General features: G+C 41.9%; 1 protein-coding gene across 3 annotated transcripts in view; it reads right to left on the bottom strand.

Annotated features, from left to right (window-relative positions):
• The window catches only part of stnA (stoned A), a 135,386-nt gene that overhangs the window by 31,941 nt on the left and 82,924 nt on the right, over positions 1-20,521 (bottom strand). Inside the window, exon 1 of one of the 3 annotated variants that reach the window (XM_067155382.2) lies at positions 18,656-18,737. The exons of 1 other annotated variant lie outside the window; for it this stretch is intronic. The gene's annotated coding sequence lies outside the window, so the exon portion shown is untranslated. Of the gene's footprint in view, positions 1-3,422; positions 3,509-18,655; positions 18,738-20,521 lie in introns of those variants that run through there. One more of the 3 variants, XM_067155384.2, reaches the window with a different exon arrangement.

Below are 20,521 nucleotides of genomic sequence, written 5' to 3' on the forward strand. Positions count from 1 at the left end.
ACATCTTCAGTTTTGATATATGCGTATCCTCGTAAAAAGAATTAAACTCCTTTTTCACCCCAGCCTGTTAAGTTTCTTTATTTTTAAGATGATTCCAAATACAAATTTTCACATGTGTAACATTAAGTTTTTGAGATATAAGTTTCCCCATAAAAAGAATTAAATTTTTTCACTTTCTTTCACGCTCCCCCCTTAGGTGAATTTTCCGGAAACCGAAAGAACTTGTTTCTTTATTTATAAAGGAGCTTCCAAATACCAATTATAACGACTGTAACATCTTCAGCTTTGTGATATATGTATCCTTGAAAAACGAATTCATCTCCGTTTTCATACCCCCCCCCACCAAGTTGATTCCCCCACCAAATGCGTGTTTCTTTATTATAAAGGAGGTTCCAAATACCAGTTTTCACGTTTGTAACATCTTTAGATTTTTTGGAATATATATATACATTCTCACACAAATAATTCAACTTTTTCAATTTTTCAACCCCCCCCCCCCGTTAAGGTGTTTTCCCGAAAACCAAAGAATGCGTGTTTCCTTATTTTTAAAGGAGATTGTAAATACCAGTTTTCATGACTGTAACATGTTAAGTTTTTGAGATATACTGTAGATACACTAAATTTAAAAATTCACCCCCTTTGTCAGTTCCCCTTATGTGGATTTTCTGAAATAAATATTTATATTTCTTTACTTTTACGGGAAATTCCAAATACCAGTTTTCAAATCTGTAATATGTAACGTGGGTGAGATAATTTGCAGATATAGTCTTTTTTTAAATTACCCCGTTTGTCACTCATGTTCACCCCTATTCATCTTATTGTCCAAAAATACAAAAAAAGTGTTTCTTTATTTCGAAAGGAGATTTCAAATTACAATTTTAATGTCTGTAACATCTTCAGTTTTTGAGATATAAGTCTCCTCATAAAAGGTGTTCAAACCCTTTTCCCCCTTTTTTCACCCCCGTTAATGGGATTTTTCGAAAAAAAAATATGTTTCTTTATTTTTAAAGGAGGTACCAAATGCCAATATTTACGTCTGTAAACTTTTAATTTTTTGAGATACAGATATCCACATTTGAAAAATTCGCCCCCTTTTCACCCCCCTTAGCGACGGAATATCCAAAAATCCTCCCTTAGCGAGCATTTCATTTCTTTATGTCCAGTAGTTTTGGCTCGGCGATGATGAATCAGTCAATCAGTCAGTCAGTCAGGACAAGTTATTTTATATATATAGATTGTAACCTGATTAAAAATAGCATATTCAATGGGGCCTGGACTGGAACACGGTAATTAATGAACAGTAGTGAAAGCAATATAATACAATAAAGAGGTTGCAGACGATTTTGATATACATTCAGAGAGCCTCACGGATGCAGCAATACAAATCAATCTCTTGGAAGAAATAGCCTACAAGACAGGTTTGAGAGAAAAAAACAAATTTACTACAAACATTTAAAATCCGCTCCAAAAAATGAAATGGCGTATGGCTTTTAGTGCCAGGAGTGTCCGAGGACATGATCGGCTCGCCAGGTGTAGGTTTATCGAATTGACTCCCGTGGGCGACCTGCGCGTCGTGATGAGGATGAAATGATGATGAAGACGACGCATACACCCAGCCCCTGTGCCAGCAGAATAAAACAATGATGGTTAATATTCTCGACCTTGCCGGGAATCGAACCCGGGACTCCTGTGACCAATGGCCAGCACGCGAACCATTTAGCCATGGAGTCGGGCAAGACGCTCCAAAATTGATGACAACACACATATTGGTCGAATAGAGATGGTAAATAAATCCAACTACCTGGGAGAAATACGAGTAATTCAAGAAAATGGTAGAACAGAGGTTACACAAGATGGAAAGAGCGTAAGGTATCACTAAGAATTTTACAAGAAATACTTATCTAAAAATCTTTAAGTTAAGACACTACAATACAGTGGTCAAAGCAAAATGTCTTTTCGCAAGTAAATGTCTAGTTTTGAAGTATAGTTTAGATAATATGGAAATACCAGAATGAAGAATCATGGGAAAAACTTTAGGACCAATGAAAACAACAGAACAATGGACAATAAGAAGTAATAAGGAAATATACCTAACCTTAAGCCGATGGCACTACAGCCATGAAGGGCCTTGATCTACTAAGCGACCGCTGCTCAGCCCGAAGGCCTGCAGATTACAAGGTGTCATGTGGTCAGCACGACGAATCCTCTCGGCAGTTATTCTTGGTTTTCTAGACCGAGGCCGCTATCTGACCGTCAGATAGCTCGTCAATTCTAATCACGTAGGCTGAGTGGACTCGAACCAGCCCTCAGATCGAGGTAAAAATCTCTGACCTGGCCGGGAATCGAACCGGGGTCCTCCGGAAGAGGCAGGCACGCTACCCCTACACCACAGGGTCGGCAAGGAAATATACCAGAACATTGAAAATATAACAAACTATAAGAAAAGAAAAAGGAGATTGCTGTTTTTTGGACATCTATAGAATCGATGATAACAAATTGACAAAACAGATATTCAGCTACCTTTGTGAGAAAAATCAACAACGTGCTGGATACATGAATTCAAGAAAGATTTAGAAAGAAATAAAATAAAAGAATGGGCATAAAAGTCTCTGTTAAGACCTCAACTAGAGTGTATGGGACCCCTCACAGCATTACTTGATTCAAGAACTGGGGAAAAAAAATCCAAAGAAAAGCAGCTCGATTTGTTTTGGGTGATATCCGACAAAACAGTAGCGTTGCAAAAATGTGGCAAAGGTTGATTTGGTAAGACTTGGAAGAAAGGAGACGAGCTGTTCGACTAAGTGGTATGTTGCGTGCTGTCACCGGAGAGCTGGCATGGAATTAAATTAGTAGACAAATAAATTTGAGTAGTGTTTTTAAAAGTAGAAAAGATCACAATATGAAGATGAAGTTGGAATTCAAGAGGAAAAACTAGGCAAATATTCGTTTATAGGAAGGGGAGTTATGGATTGGAATAACTTACCAAGGCATGTTCAATAAATTTCCAATTTCTTTGCAGTTATTTAAAAAGCTAGGAAAAGAACAGATAGGAAATCTGTCACCTAGGCAACTTCCCTAACTGAAGATCAGTGCTGATTGATTGAAGAGAGATTTTTGAAAAAGAAAGTTTTGAGAATGGAAGGATTCCAAAGAAGAATGAGAGGGAAAGCCCGTGTGAAGTGTTCTGAGGAGAAAATAATAAAACATGGTTCAATGATGAACGGAAGAGGAATTGGCGTGTGGTCCTGTGCAGGCCTCATCGTGAAGAAGAAGAAACTAGAGAGGAAACATAATGCGTCTGGATGCAGTGAAACAACCGCCTACTTTTTTCCGTATTGAAACAAATCTTTCAGTCAAATGCCAGTAATATGAGTCATATAAGAATTATGAAGAAAGCTTCGTTGAGTGTAGATTCTACATACCTCGTAGCACGGTCACCGAGGCTTGACCGGCCTGCTGACTCAAAAGTTCTTGTGCCTTCTGAGGAGCTGAGAAAATTCACGACCGGATCGTGGCAGAGCTGGCAGAATAATGAATCTCCCAGGCTGGTCTAGCTCCCAGGTGGACCAGGGATCACGCTGTGTAGGTGGTTCTTAGAAATCGCGGGGACCCTAACAACCGTATTGAATTCTGTCGTCCTCCGCTCGCACCTGATTGGCTGTTTAATAATAAATCGTTTCCGGATTGGTTCGTTGCATAGTTCGCCGGTTGTTATGAAGCAACCAGTCTCCCACGTAGTTCTGGTATCATAGCAACCGTATTGGTCCAGACGATCTCTTCTCTCTCTTTCCACAACATGGCGCAATGTACGTATGTGCCTCGCATTTCTTCAACATGGAGCAATCCACCTGTTGCCGCATTTCTGTGGGGCACCCTGAAATTTATATTTCTTCTTCTTTCCTTGCCTCCTCCCCATTTTTCCTTGGAGATAAAGCAGATAAGGGAGTACATAAACATAATTGATTCACCCGTGAGATTCAATACTTCTTCTTCTTCTTCTTATTATTATTATATTAAAAAGTTTAGTAAAACAACTTTTTCCAGTAAGACATTGATGGATCAGTTAACTTTGAGTGATTCTAAAATCAAATCACTAAATAACCACTCCAGTAATTGCAGGCGAAGGCTTACCCTAGTCGGCAATACATTCTTCACTTAGCGGATTGCTAAGCGATTCTTTCATTGATATTCTGGTGTACACTGAGTGGCCAAAAGTCATGAGAAGACACTGAATGTGATGTCTGGCTCCATGGCTAAATGGTTAGCGTACTGGCCTCTGGTTACAGGCGTCCCTTGTTCCATTCCCGGCAGGGTCGGGAATTTTAACCATCATTGGTTAATTTCGCTGGTACGGGGGCTGGGTGTTCATCATCATTTCTTCCTCATCACGACCCGCAGGTCGCCCACGGGGGTCAAATCAAAAGACCTGCACCTGGCGAGCCGAACGTGTCCTCGGACACTCCCGGCAATAAAAGCCATACGCCATTCCATTACTGAATGCGATGTTAATAACGAGCTGCTCCTCCGCGAGCCCTCAAACGGTGACAGTACAAGGTGTCGGAATCGTTCTGGAGGGATCTTGATCCATGCATCTTGCGCTGCTATCCACAATTGATCTTGTGTAGTTGGTGTGGGATTCATGGAGCGTACACCAGCAACGACAGCATCCCGTAAATGCTCGATTGGATTAAGATCTGGGAATCTGGAGGGCCAATCCATGGTCGTAACTTAACTAGAGTGCTCCTCCAACCACCTGCGTGGCATCACAGAGTGGTGACATGGCGCATTGTCCTGCTGAAACATGGCGTCAACATCAGGGTACTCTTGGGCCAGAAAGGGATGCAGATGGTCTGAAAAAATGTCCACATAATGTGCACCTCTCAGCGCACCCTGTAGCCAGACAAAGGGGCCTAATTGTGACGATGAGAACGCCGCTCAGACGATAATTGAGCCACCTTCCGCTTGGACACAACCTTGTTGACACGCAGGATCCTTAGCTTCATGGGGCATACGCCACATTCTCACGTGCCCATCAGCTTGATACAACTGTATCATACCACACGCCACCACTGTTCCATGGTCCATTGCCGATGTTTGAAGGTCCATGCATGTCGTTGATCTCTGTGTCGAGGTGTCAGCAAAGGAACACAAGTTGGTCGTTAGCTGGTGAAGCCTATGCGGTGCAGTTGTCTCCTTACTGTTCTGGTAGAAATGGGTTCCTGACTCCCAACATTCCACTAAGTGGTGATCTGACTCGAGCGCACAGTACGGTTCTGCGGAGGCGACGTGATATCCGTTCGTTAAACACCTATGGTCTTCCCCTGCAGCAGTTTACGCGGGTGGTAATATTCTCTCTGCAATATTGAAGATCCACCCTCGACACTGTTGACCTCGAAAACCCGAATTCGCGTGCAATCTCCGCAATGTTATGACCCATGCGCCGTGCGCCGATCACAATCCAACGTTCAAAGTCGGTTAACTCGCGACGTGTTTCCATCTTCACGACACTCGTGTCTGTGACAGGCTGCTCAGTGACGCTGTAGGTAGCCGCAACGCTCAGGGTCATACACTGCACATTTTCTAATGAGAAATCCCTTCCCCTCAGTGTATATGTGATTGTCATCCTTAACAATGTGATTGCATTCAGTCATGTTTGATTACTACCCGTCAAGCCAGAGAGTATACATATCGTTTGATCAAGCAAGAACATTATTCTGTGCTAGATACTCTTTGATTCTCTGACCTTCCCTAGCTTCTAAATATACCCAACAGATGGCAGAACGTTCCCAATAACTTACACGCTAAGAGAAAACAGTCGCACAGTCTGTATGACCATTAACAAAGCGCAGAGACAAACTCTTGAAACAGTGAGTATCTACTCAAAGATAACCTATTTCATCTACTTACCCGAATCAGTATTCAGCCATGGTCAATTGGATCTCGGGCAAGATCGTTTGTTAAGTTCCAGGTACGCCAGAATGGACAGAAGTATTACAGACTATATTCCCAACTACATGTTAAATGTTCATAAAACTAATGAAAAGTGCAGGCAAAACAATATGACTACGAAAGGCATATTAAGATGAATTATCTCACCTATTTATGCCTTTGCTGGCAAGATGTAGTGTTTACAGTGCGCTATGTCTGCTGGTATGGGCTAGAATAAAATTGTTACTTTCATTGGCCTGTCTCAGTCTCTTCCTTGGCTTTGACAATATGAAAGTGGCTGAGGTATGAGTGATGCTAGTAATGCCATTCCTTATGCAGCCAGTCCCTGCTATGAATGGTGTGAAAATGTCGCTCATAGGGTCGGTTGGTGCAGGCATTTCAGTGGGCTTGGCAGACTGATGTGAAATAGCAACTTCTGGCTCAGTGAGGAAAGCAACGGGAAACTACCTCACTCTTCATTTCCCTAGTACGCCTCTTCAGTGACACCTAGGCCATCTATGACAGCTAATGGTGAACCTGTTGAGGATCCAACCAGCCTTCGGGCTGAATACCCAACATACACATTTATAACGGATGTGTCGGAACAGGACAGGTCCATTAGTTATTATTATATTCGTTCGCGGCCATTTGAGATCACGTTAAGCAAGAATCACACATCACTGGAAGCCTTCTTTGTAGCCCAAAAGCTGTCCATTCTTTCTCTAGCAGCCTGTCTTCTTTCCTCTGTCCATCCCCTATTCAGTTTCTGTTCGTCATGGAAGCATCTGATGCTCTCGATCACTGATCTATACTTAGTTCCGTTTAGGATGTCTTCCCGATTTAATCCAGACTGCTCAAGATCCTTCCTTACCTCCATGAACCATTTGTCGGGAACTTTTGGTCTAGCGTCAAGTGTTTTAAAAACCTGTTTTGTCAGTCTCTTCTCGTCCATTCTAAAATAGATGTCGATACAATTTAAGACTCCTTTTCCGCATTGACTCAATCAATCTTTCGCCTTCCTGGTAGCCTATAGTTCTGGCCATCCACGATTTTTGGACACATTATGTTGCGGAGGAAATCTCTCAAATTTCTCGGCTTCCCTTAGTCCAGACATTCCTGTCATTCACTAGCGTACAGGCACTCTGTTATAATCACTATGTTGTAGTGTCTTACTTTAGCTAGCATGTGTCCTTCGATAAGCAGCGGCCATCTTCTTTCGCTTGGTGTAGTTAGCTTTTCTCCCAGTAGTTTTCAGCTGTACGATTTCTCCTAGGTACTTGAACCTGCCAGCTGTCTTTCCGTCTTGCCATGCTCTGTCTTCAAATGATAGGGGCTGTTCTGATGTCTGTCATATACTTTATTTTTTTCAAATGAAAGTTGGAATCCTGCTTTATCTGCTTCCTGTTTTAGTATATTTACCTGCTCTGTAGATCTGTCAGTGTAGACAGAATCGCGAGGTCATCTGCGAATAGAAGGCAGTTGATCTTTATGGCGTTTTTTGATCCTCCAATGTATACTTAGTTGAGTAGTACTTTCTTGTCCAGTTGTTTTTCCCATTCGCAGATGATCTTCCCTAAAATACAGTTGAAGAGAACTGGAGATAGCCCATCACCTTGTCTGACCCCTGTTTTCATTTCAAGCTCCTTCGAGAGCTGCCCCATAAATTTTACTTTTGTTCGGGTGTCCGTTAATGTCTGTTTAATCATTTTGAGTTGTTTTGGCGTCTACTCCGAATTCTGCCAAAATGTCGAACAGCACTTCCCTGTCGACTTTTTAAAAGTCTACAAAGACAACTACGAAATCTTTGTTTTCCAGTACTCTTTTCGGGCTCCAGATCTGGACGACGCATTATTTTTCCTTCCTTCCTTCCTTCCTTCCTTCCTTCCTTCCTTCCTTCCTTCCTTCCTTCCTTCCTTCCTTCCTTCTTCATCTAAATTAAACAACATTTCGAGGAAAGTAATAGCAAACCGTATCACTACTTATCATGCCTAGTACGCCCCACAAAACAGCGAACACACGAGAGTATGAAACAATTTGCAAATAAATTCGTACTCGACGATATTCTCTGCTACACTGACAAACCAAAGAATCATTGATATGTTTTTGAACTTAGAAGACGAGAGTGTGAGTTCATATGCATAATTCTATGCTCCAAGTTAGGGATACAGTGGGTTTACGTTGTTGACGGATCATGGCAAACACGTCCTTCTGCTGCATCCGGTACAGGAGGGTCTCTCAATCTCCCAAAATCTCACGTATGCAACCCGAGGTACGGAGGTTCGGACCGGCGTTCTGTCCCGGGGTGACTCGGCTAAGCTCGGCTGAAATCTGCTCGGATGGTGGAGTGCTGCAGAACAAGTGAGGAAGGTGGAGACAGGCGGAGCGAGCGAGAAGCGAGACAGACGAAGGGAAAAAGAGAGGCAGCCCTATTGCTCAAAATCTAGAAGTGGGGATCTGCACTCTGGTCCTAGCGAAGTTGTCTGTTGCATCTTGCGCTGCGCAGTGCACCGGTGCATACACCCTGAGAGACCCTGCAGTACAGTTATCGAGTTGGGAGTCGATATGAGGAACGAAAGATACCGCTCAATACACCACTGATCTGCCTCTAGGGCAGTCGCCTACGTGGCAGATTCCCTATCTTTGTTTTAAGTAAGTGCAAAGAATTTGGTAATTTATTGAACATGTCCCTTGGTAAAATAAAATAAATAAATAAATGGCGTGTGACCTCCGGAGAGGCCTTTTGATTCAACTCCCGTAGGCGACCTGCGCGTTGTGATGAGCATGAAATGATGATGAAGACGGTACATACACCCACTCCCCATCCCAGGGGAATGAACCAATTATGGTTTAAACTCCCAACCCTGTAGGGAATCGAACCAGGGACCCCTGGTGTGACCAAAGGCCAGCACACTAACCATTTAGCAATAATAATAATAATAATAATAATAATAATAATAATAATAATAATAATAATAATAATAATAATAATAATAAGGATTAAGGAAACGAAGAAGGATATGGGAAGGTTAAGCATCTTGATCTTGGAAGACCAGCTGTTAGAAAGAAATACGTTTAGGAACACACTGAAGAATTTGGAAGGTGTTCAAGCCGCAGGAAGAACTAGGAAGACCGGAAGAGCCTGGACAGATGAACGGAAACAGGCCAGCGAACGCATGAAGGAGTATTGGACACAGAGAAAACTCCTCACGAAGAGAAAGAAATGAAGTTGTAGCGTGATCCTTAGTGGTCCATTCGCTTGTAAAAAAAATAAAATAATAATAGACGTAAACAAATTTATAAATAGAAATACCAGCGTATATAGCCACACCTCACAAGTCATAATAATAATAACACCACCTACTAATCGAGCTCGATATTTTCACTATCTACCCATGGGTTAGAGAATTGTTTCCATTACCCACTTGCATCGAGTGACAGGCGTGTATCGACCATGAGGAACAACAATGGGAATTACGGACTCTGTGGTTGACTAGTTGGTAATTAGTGTAAATGCTTTATCGTCAAGTGAAGGCGAGGACTCCGACACAGATATGGAGGGAATCGAACCATCTGCCGGAAGGCGAATAACGAGACTACTTAAGTGCAACGTACTTTGAGGGCACTGTTTTTGTACGGGTCATTTCTGTCTAATCTTGTGCGACTTATTGTAATTTTTGTTGGCAATAGGAGTTCGGTCACGTGGCTGAGTGTGGTTTCCTTTTACGAATGTAATATTGTAGGGTTGATATCAACGTTCGTTTCCATTTTGCAAGTGTACGAATAATATCGTCGAGTGAATATAATTTTTTTCTCAGTCGGTGGGCTGTACTTCAGATAGTAGGGTTACCTTATACTGAAACCCCAAAATGAGGACACCTCAATGGGAATGATCAACACTCTCTTAGCTTAGCAGTGCCGAATCCCGAATGGAACGCTATTAGTTCAATTTCATGTTTTCAAATAACAAGCAAGAAACAAAATAAAAAATATTACGCACATCATACGTACCTACACTTTAGAGCCCACGTGCCGTGGGTATTTCTCACTGGACTGAATCTTTTTTAACAGTTCCTTTCGTTGACACTATTATTTAATTTTTTGCAATTCACACGTCTAAAATGAAATTTTACCATTACCATTTCTTTTTCAGAATCAACTGTCAGTATATTTCTCTCCTTTGCCCACCTGCCTGTGTTAAGGAGAAAAACCTCTCAACACAAGCGTTATGGGCAAAGAAGAACTGTACAGTTTTAACTAATTGTTCTTCACTATTACACTACTCAATGTACTTGCACTCTTTCTTATCGCTTCGTTCATATTTGTCATCATATGTGGCTCTGAATTTTTTTAATTCGAAAATTTATGAAAGCACTTTTCTTCATCAATTTCAATATTTTTATCCAACAAAAATTTGCTACATTCTTTCACATAATTCCGTGATAGATCTTCAAAATCGAGCCACTTCGACCAAGAAAATTCACTAAACGGTTGCATTCACACGTTCAGTACTCTAAACATCCATCAAAGAGGGTCTCAACATTGCACTTAAAAGCTTTTATTATCGCAGCTATCTCTACGTTAGCTAAAACGATCGATACGTCGATTGTAAACTATGTAAATCGATATTTTCGGTTTTACTAGCATAACAGATCGATTGTGAGCAAATAACAAACGGTGTAATTCAATAATCGATATAAAACATATAACTTGTTGATGATGCGAGATGAAAACAAAAGTCAAAATATCTTACTTCCCAAAAAATAAAAAAATGCGGACATTAGCAAAATTCGTAAGAATATACGCGGACGCTACATTAGTCGTCGAAAATACGGACATGTCCGCATAAATACGGACGTATGGTATCCCCATCACACAGTGATTAGGAGGCCTGTTTTGTGTTTAAATTCAAGGTACAGATCTCAACGTCGAGAGACATTGATCGGGGAGTTTTCTCAGCGGTAGGATTCTCTGGTTTGGTTTGCAATAGGCAGCAGGTCACACCGAACGGACCATAGAACGTTCACAAAATACAAAGCGCGCATGACGTAACAACAGTTCGCCAGGTACCACCACGTGGTAATGTCCAAATGTAAAACTTTACTGTCTTCCAAATGTTTTGATTCCATAAATGCTATCGTAGAATAACGAGGTAAAGGACAAAGACCAAATGCCAAATAATAATAATAATAATAATAATAATAATAATAATAATAATAATAATAATAATAATAATAATAATAATGGAGTCGATGACCATAATTGTTAAACCCCTTTAAATAACAAGCATCATCATCATCATCATCATCATCATCATCATCATCAGCAGCAGCAGCAGCAGCAGCAGCAGCAACAAAAACAACAACAACAACAACAACAACAACAACAACAGCTTCAGCTTCTTCTTCTTCTTCTTCTTCTTCTTCTTTTTTCTCAATTACTTGGGTCGGTACATTGCATGGACTTATCCCACTTTTATAGGCGGATGCCTTTTCTTTATTGCGTGTTTCTGTGCTGGTTTCTCGTGTAATGTGTTGCGTGTATTTGAAGGTGTGCATTAAGAAAGAAAAAGAAGGAATTGCTCAGAAGCGATTTAAAATCCCGAGACGGGTCGGGAATTGAAATTGGAATCCTTTGAACCGAAGATCAGCACACTTATCATTCAGCCATAGCGTCAGACGACAAAAGGTAATGTCTGATATACAGTATTTGAGCATATGCTACATTTAGATGATGATGATGATAATAATATTAATAATAATAATAATAATAATAATAATAATAATAATAATAATTTAGAACTGTTTTACGTTGGACCGACAAAGGTAGGTCTTATGGCGACTTTGGGATAGGAAAGGGCTAGGAGTGGAAAGGAAGCGGCCTTGTCCTTAATTAAGTTACAGCCCCAGCATTTGCTGAACATGGGAAGACACGGGAAACCATCTTGAGGGCTGGCGACATTGGGGTTCGAACCCACTACCTTCCGGACACTTTACGAAAATTAAAAGTAGTTCTGCATTTTATTATCAGTTGAATATTAGTCTACTGTCATATTTTTGCTCCTAAAACAGCACGAAACTAGATTTTTGCCACTAAAAAAATGAATAATGAAAACTCGCAGTACCCCCTGTGTGGGTGGCGGACGCAGACGAAGGATGCACAACACGGTATCCCCTGCCTGTCGTAAGAGGCCACTAAAAGGGGCGACCAAGGGGGTTGATTGAAATAGAACCATGAAACTACTTGTGATTAGTACCATCACGCGGGGAACACCATGGGTCGCCTTTACCACGATGTTAGGTACAGAATAGGTTTGTGATTAGTAGCAGCGGAGAGTGGTTCACTGTGGGTTTACAGTACCTGTCATTAGTACCACTGTATGAGAAACACCACGGGAATACCGGCGCCCGTGATTAGTATACGTATGTGGGGAACACCATGGGTTTGTGTTACTTGTGCGACGTACAATACTTGTGAGTAGTACCACAATGTGTGCAACACCGTGAGTCTACGCTACTTTTGATTAGTACCGCAACTTGAGAAACACCATGGTTCTACTTTACTAGCAATAAGTATCATTATGAGGGACTGTTCACCTGGATTTTGGACCCCTTTGGTCAACAAGGTATCATCGATTCAAGATTGTGCTTTCGAAGCAGGCCCTTGGTCAGTAATACTCTTGTTTTAAGATCGTTCCTGGGATGGTGGGGCATTGCGCGTCGGATCCACTTATTGTTTTAAGTTCATAATCATGGTTCATCGTCGTCTTTTTGAATTCTAGTTTGTGCATCGATTTTGGAATTATTTTAAACTTTTAGCATTGTGAGTTGGATCCGCTGATTATTTTAACTTCATATTCATCCATTCATCACTTCATCACGCTTTGAATTCTGGTCAGTGGATGATTTTTGGACTTTTACATTGTCATTACATTTCGTACCATTGGGGGTCGATGACCTAGATGTTAGGCCTCTTTAAACAAAAAGCACCGTAACATTATCAAAAGTCGGAGTTGTTGTTAAATATATGAGTATTTTTGACCAGTCTGCCAAATTATAGCTCAAAATCATGAAAACTGTATCGCATGGAGCATTTTCTATTCAGCATAAAAATAAAAATGTTGTCAATAACTTGCAAACCAATTAACTCAACTCAAACTTTTGTGTGGCACTATATCTTATTAATGTGTCCTTGTATTTTAAATTTGGTTTTGGTAAAAGGTAAATTGTGAAAGTTCAAAATTTCAGTGATGACTCTCATTAACACAGTTCTGACAACAGAAATACAGAAGGCTTTATAAAAATTGGCGAACGTCTCTTATGAGAGGGATTTTCAGAATATAGCTATTGCTGTCTAATCTGCAGTGAACAAATAGTTGCTTGTCTCAATATACAGAAGTAAAGGTCGGTCTGTTGGTGGTCGAGGGCGGACATGCTTCATGACGTGATACAGAAATACATGGACGGTCGATCAATAAACAGTAAGAAGTTTCATGTATGGACACGGAGTGGCTTGCTAAAAATAGCTGCGATGTGCCTTGGCACACCAGTTCGTAAAAGCAAACAACTTTGCTGGAATGTCAAAGTCAGTGCTTCATCTAAACTTAAACAGAGTACATATTACTATCCGCCACTAACAGATTATTGAACTACTTACATTAATAAGTAACTCGATACCACTCCTATTGACATGAACGCCCTTGCCATTATTATTATTATTATTCTACTTCTTCGATATTTGCTATCGAAGAACCTCCTAACTTACATGCAAGATGTTTGTGACTTACTGTATAAGCTTGGACTGGTAGCATTCACAAATAACGAGAGAGACGCTTAGTTAAGATTCTTGTCCTTGTATTTTTTAATAATTTGTGGGTTTATTTTGTTTTTGCTTTTGCGAAAAACAGAAGTGTTTTTACAACTCATTTTTAGTTGACTGCCGAACTTAACTGATCAACACCAAGACCTGTACTTAACTGAGCTCTCAAGTATTATTAGATGGTAGATGTGTCGGCTAGGTCGAACTGACACCCTTTTATGAAGGGCTAATATGCGATACCTTTGATCTGGAATGCCGCGTTTAATTAGCAATAATCGTGTTATAGTTGATAGCAAAGTAATACATTCGCCGAATCGTACGGCACAAAAATAATCAATGTTTTATGTGCCGCCTATGATATTGTTACGTGTCAGCCCTACGGTAGCTCCTTTAGGTATTTCCAGGAAGGGGCTGGTGACTCAAACGACCTGGAATCTCCCAGCCGGCCTTTTCGTGTATTGTTTTCGTTGGCCGGCTTACCGTCAGACCATTGTGGGCAGTCAGTTAGTGTTGGAGTGAGCGACAGTGTGACACTCGGTGAGCCGGGTTTCGGTGGTTGGGCTGAGGGTGGCAGAGGTATTGACTGTCGCTAGTGTCCCACCGAGGTCTGAACCAGAAGCTGTGGTTGTAGTGTCAGAGAGACCAGTGAGTGTGTAACTGGAAGCGACAGAACGAAAGACTGTGTTAGGAGTACTGTGTGTGTGTACTTCTGTGGATTGGATTGAGGACCGGCGTGAATCAGCGATTGAAGGAGTTATCGTGTGAGGATAATTGGACGTGTGCTAATATTCGCTGTTGTGAGTATCGTCCTGCTCTTGGATATTGTTGAGCTGTTGCTGATTGTTGTTCACTTGATGTGATTGTGTCAAGTACCGGACTATCATTGGAGTTCGAACCAACGAACAGTCGTCGAGTGTTGTATAGCCAGTCACTCTGTGTTTAAATCCAGCTGTCTACGCACAGCCGCTGTATGAGTTGATTGACCGGACTTGGGGAAGTGAAAGTGAGGCTTAAGCGTCCGCAGGTAGACGAGCGGGCTAGACCTCCTACTGTGTGCACAGAAGGGAGATTTGTAAGTAGACTGTAATTAGTGTGGTCATTCAAAACTGGTTAGAATTACCGGTGTTTAAATATGTGTGTGTGCATTTATTAGGTCATCCTGAAATTTTAGAGTAATGAAACAGATAGAGTTTTATATTCGTAACAATATGTATTTTATTTCAGTAAGTTCAGTTTCACATTAAGATAACGTAGCCATAGCAATTGAAAATAGACATTGTCGGAAGAAACACAACTTTTTGTTTAGTGATGCTCTCGTAACACCAGAGATGAATTCTTTCTTCTTGCTTTATATATGATTACAATTTCAACATGTTTCCAGAATAAGAATGGAGGGGGGCCTTCAGCTGGCCCCCACTGCATGTGTCTCCGTGAACGACAAAGCTTAACTGTTGCGGACTGGAACCGGGCTGTTTTTAGTGACGAATTCAGATTCTCTTTGCAGAGTAGGCTGTGACCTGCAAGTGTCCACGGCTGGTCTGTGGTCCGACAGTTCTGCACTCCGACCAACCAATCGAGAAAGGAGGGGGTCTCCATGGCTCTATCGTGACTCTACGCCTCTGTATTCGGGACACGGAGAGGGGATGCTCCCCACCGTTGGCTGTCCTGGGGATGGTTGTCCATAGTTTTCCATTCTCCTGCACTAAGTCGAATGCCGCGACAGATCCTCGTACAGGCCACGGCCGCCAACCCTCTCACCTTCCCCGAGCATTTCCTTCACAGTAACAAATCTCCTGACCCGAGAGACGGTTTCAACACACTCTATTTATACAAATCCACAGCCGTAGCATCTTTAGCGACCAAGGCCTACGGTAACGACTAATGTGACGTCACTTACATCACACATTTTCGGACGACCCCCAGCCATAGGATAGGCCTATATTTATGTCAAAAAGTATTCATACAATTTGCGCTGCAAAACAAAGTGCGTATTTGTAATAATAAATTGAAAACGACATCCAAGCTGATAGGTACCATTATTTAGCGTAATACAGTATAACTAAGTCATTGGTTATACGGATTTTCGTATGTCACAGAAATATTCTATGAGCGTAAAATATGTAATTCGCACGGCATTCAACCGAGAACAAAGTATTCACGCCCCAAACTAGTTGTGAAAAAAAAAAAAAAAAAAAAAAAAAAGAAACCAGCTGATTCAACGCCGTAGTGCAAGGAGTAGACGAGTGGTGTATGTACTGTACCGTGAAGTATCAGCTGGCAAGATATGCGTACTGTGGAACACCAGAATGGGTAACAAAGGGAAGAAAACAACTATAAGAGAAAGAAACATTGTTGTCTCCCAATATCTTCAACAGAGATCATAGGGCAAGTAAAATCAGAAGATGTCGAGTGCCTGTACAATCCACCATTTTAAGCGACATGAGGACAGAAAAAACAGTACTCAACGGTAAAAGAAGACGTCATCCACAGAAGCTTACGACAAGAGAGATTAAATTCTGCAAAAAATGATCAAGAAATTCCCTCAATTGAGAGCTTCTGCACTATCTGCTCATGTGCGCGAAGAGGGCAATTCGTAGCATTCTAGATCAAAACCTTACAGTAGTAACTAATGAGAACATGAAATGGAGACTGGAATTCGCGCAACAGTCTGTATCCCAGACAACAGACTTCAGGAATAAGGTATTATGCATGGATGAACGTAATTTTAATCATCAATGGTAGGATGCTGATCTCGAGAGACCGAATACAGAACTAGATCCTTAATACTTTCAAGTCACGGTGAAGCATGGTTTGGGGAAGTATGGCAGCCGCTCCGGTGTTGAGGAACTTGTACTTGTTGAAGGTAACTTGGATAGATTTGTGTAGTGGAATATTCTCAGAGAGAACTTTCGACAGTGTTGATGACTTAGTTCTTGCGAGAAATGATTACATTTAACAACGCAATGACCCACAACTGCATCGGGAATTGCACGCTTGTGGTGGACAACAGTACTGGAAACCATTCAAAAGAGAAAAAGAATTGGTTAGGTCACTGTTTACGCTACAGTCAATATTCTTAGACATCTTCGAGAAGAATCCAGATGCATTTTCCACTGTATGTTTTCATTTTCATTACTGCAGCCTGGCTCGCGTCTTTCTTTCGATTTTTATAATAAATGTTCATATTTTTGATTTCCGACGACAATGTTCAATATCTCATTGTTAAGGACGGGCCAACAATAGAGTGGCCTCCGTATGACGTCATCGGGTTATTCAACAGCCCTGCGCGGGCAACAATTAGTGTAGCTCTGGACTGCGGCGTGTTAGCACGTCGCGTGACGTGTACAAATATACAGCAAACAGATGTCGCGACATATAAACGATAGATGGCTTCAAAATGATCGAAAACACATTCCAAATGATAGAGCGTGTTGGGTATTTACTTTTCATGACCACATTGGTCTAGAAATAGACTCTCAACTTATCAGGCCGTGCTCAGTATATGTACATATAGTACATGCCAAAGAAATGAAATGAAATGGCATATGGCTTTCAGTGCCGGGAGTGTCCGAGGACAAGTTCGGCTCGCCAGATGCAGGTCTTGTGATTTGACGCCCGTTAGCGACCTGCGCGTCGTGATGAGGATGAAATGATGATGAAGACGACACATACACCCTGCCCCCGTGCCAGCGAAATTAACCAATTATGGTTAAAATTCACGACCCTACCGGGAATCGAACCCGGGATCCCTGTGATCAAATGCCAGCATGCTAACGATTTAGCCATGGGGCTGGACATCACATGAGATTAAAATCCCCGACCCAGTCGGGAATCGAAACCGGGACTTTCTGAACCGAAGGCCTCAACGCGCCCATTCAGCAAAGGAGTCGGATAATAATAATAATAATAATAATAATAATAATAATAATAATAATAATAATAATACTAATAATTTTATGTCCCACTAACTACTTTTTTAACGGTTTTAGGTGACGCCGAGGTGCCAGAATTTTGTCCTGCAGGAGTTCTTTTACGTGCCAGTAAATCTACCGATACTAGGCTGACGTATTTGAACACCTTCAAATACCACCGAATTGAGCCAGGTACGAACCTGCCAAGATGGGGTCAGAAGGCCAGCGCCTCAACCGCCTGAACCAATCAGCCCGGTCAGTAGTAACTCAGATTGTCAGCCCCGCGGAATAGGGGTAGCGTGCCTGCCTCTAACCCGGAGACCCCGGGTTCGATTCCCGGCTCTGCCACGAAGTTTGAAAAGTGGTACGAGGATTGGAACCGGGTCCACTCAGCCTCGGGACTGAATAGAAGAGGGGGTTCGATCCCCACCTTAGCCATCCTCGAAGTGGTTTTCCGTGGTTTTTCACTTCTTCAGGCAAATGTTGGGCCGCGGCCGCTACCTTCCCTCTTCTTTGTGATTCCCTTCCAATCGTCCCATCCCCCCTCAAGGCCTGTTCAGTATAGCGGTTGAGGCAGACTGACCGAGGTACTGGTCCTCCTCCCCCGTTGTATAACCCGACCTAGAGTCTCACTCTTCAGGACACTGCTCTTGAGGCGGTAGAGGTGGGATCCCTCGCTGTGTCCGAGGGAAAAACCGACACTGGAACGTGAACGGATTTAGAAAGAAAGAAAGAAAGAAAGAAAGAAAAAAAAGGAAGACGAAATGAGCTTTCCAATCGTGAACGAAGTTCTCAAAATTACAATTCGTATATAGAAAAACTCACAAACTGTCCCTCTTCTTAATTTTCTCATAGATATGGTATTATTATTATTACATCAAAGGTTGTCCTGTTCAATTTACTCAAAGAAATTCCCACCTTTTGCACTGAAATGCAGTTGACTCGCTCACAAATTATTTGCTACGGAACTGTTTTCTGTCTTCTTGCTAGCATGTACTTACATAATTCGATTGGTCTTCACCGGCTAGAATCGACGCTGCAGCCTCCGAACGCCTTTGTACGAAGAACACTCACATCTTGAAGATACTCTGCGCTAGTAGCTAGTGTTACATGCGTACGGTAGAGGTCTCTACTATCTCGCTGGAGGAAGCGGAAATGGCTGAGTGCAGTGTCCATATTATTTTGGCAAGGAACCATGCATATTATGTGGAATGCCAGCCAGCGAGCGAGTAGTCTGGCCGGTGTGAACACGAACACATGTTTGGTAGCGTGCCACAGTGTGTCCACGTCTGTCCTTGGCATAGTCAACTGACTCAGCTGGTGCAATACCCACAGAAAGATAAACAAGCGCCATTTTTGTTTTGCCCTGATAAGACAAGCCACCCACAGCGAAAACTCACATTTGATTTCTGTGATCATCGAATTAATAACCATTGAATTACACGTGTCCACCCCTATGATGTAGTGGTCAGTGTGATTAGCTGCCACCCCCGGAGGCCGGGGTTCTGCCACGAAATCTGAAAAGTGGTACGAGGGAAGGTGAAATGAGTAGAGGGGGGTTAGATATCCACCTCAGCCATCGTCGAAGTCATTTTTCGTAGTTTCTCCACTTCTTCTCCAGGCAAATGCCGGGATGGTACCTAACTTAAAGCCACGGCCGCTTCCTTCCCTCTTCCTTGTTTAACCCTTTCTATCTTCCCATGCCCTCACAAGGCCCCTGTTCAGTATAGTAAGTGAGGCTGCCTGCGCGAGGTACTGGTTCTTCTCCCCAGTTGTATCCCCACGACCCAATGTCTCACGCCCTTGAGGCAGTAGAGGTGGAATCCCTCGCTGACTTCGAGGGAAAACCAACCCTAGAGGGAAAATAGATTAAGAAAGAAAGAAAATAATAAAAAGAAAGAAAGAATTACATGTAAACAATTAGAATTCTGAACTCCTAGCAGTGGCAGATTTAACATTTCTTCGCCCCCATCTACATTTATAGCATGCGCCGTCCCCGGAAAAGAATAGGGGTAGTCCGTGTAATTTGGGCCACCTAACTTCAAACTCTACTGAGCGTAATGAAAATGTCTCAAATTTTATACACGATAATTAGTACAATGTATCAAATGATTTGGTGAAAATAAATGTTAATATTATCTTTGGAATTTGTTTAAAATAACATTTTATTCTAAAATTTGTTGTCGTGTAATTTGGACTGGTGAATATAAATACTTAAAAGTAGGACTCGTTGGCTGAATGGTCAGCGTACTGGCCTTTGGTTCCGAGGGTCTCGGGTTCGATTCCCGGCCGGGTAGGGGATTTTAATGGCTTCTGATTAATTCTTCTGGCTCGGAGACTGGGTTTTAATGTCCGTCCCAATACTCTCCTCTTCATATTCAGACAACATACCACACTAACAACCATCACAGAAACACGCGATAGGAAAAGAAAGAAAGAAATATAGGCTAAATACGTATAAATTATTTACTGTATTTATTATCTAGCACTAAGCAATAAAATAGACACTATGAATTGTGGTCGTCAATTTTCACATGTAGGACAATGATAAAACAATTCGTCCTGAATTTTGGCGCAGTTTTCGTGAGCTTAATATTTTTGCAAGTATTGCGCTGAATCCAATCGCCATCCTAATACTTTTCACATACTATGCCGTCAGATAGCTCCTCAAGTGTGATCACGTAGGCTGAGTTGACCTGGAACCAGCCCTCAGGTGCAGGTAAAAATCCCCAACCTGGCCGAGAATCGAACCCGGGGGCCTCCGGGTAAGAGGCAGGGACGGTACTACTACACCGAGGGGTCGGCCTCAAATTATAAAACAAGTTCTTTTGGAAGCACCTGCAAAACTGAGAAGAAACGTAATTACT

The sequence above is a fragment of the Anabrus simplex genome, chromosome 11 (genome assembly GCF_040414725.1).
Source record: "Anabrus simplex isolate iqAnaSimp1 chromosome 11, ASM4041472v1, whole genome shotgun sequence".
Classification (NCBI taxonomy): domain Eukaryota; kingdom Metazoa; phylum Arthropoda; class Insecta; order Orthoptera; family Tettigoniidae; genus Anabrus; species Anabrus simplex.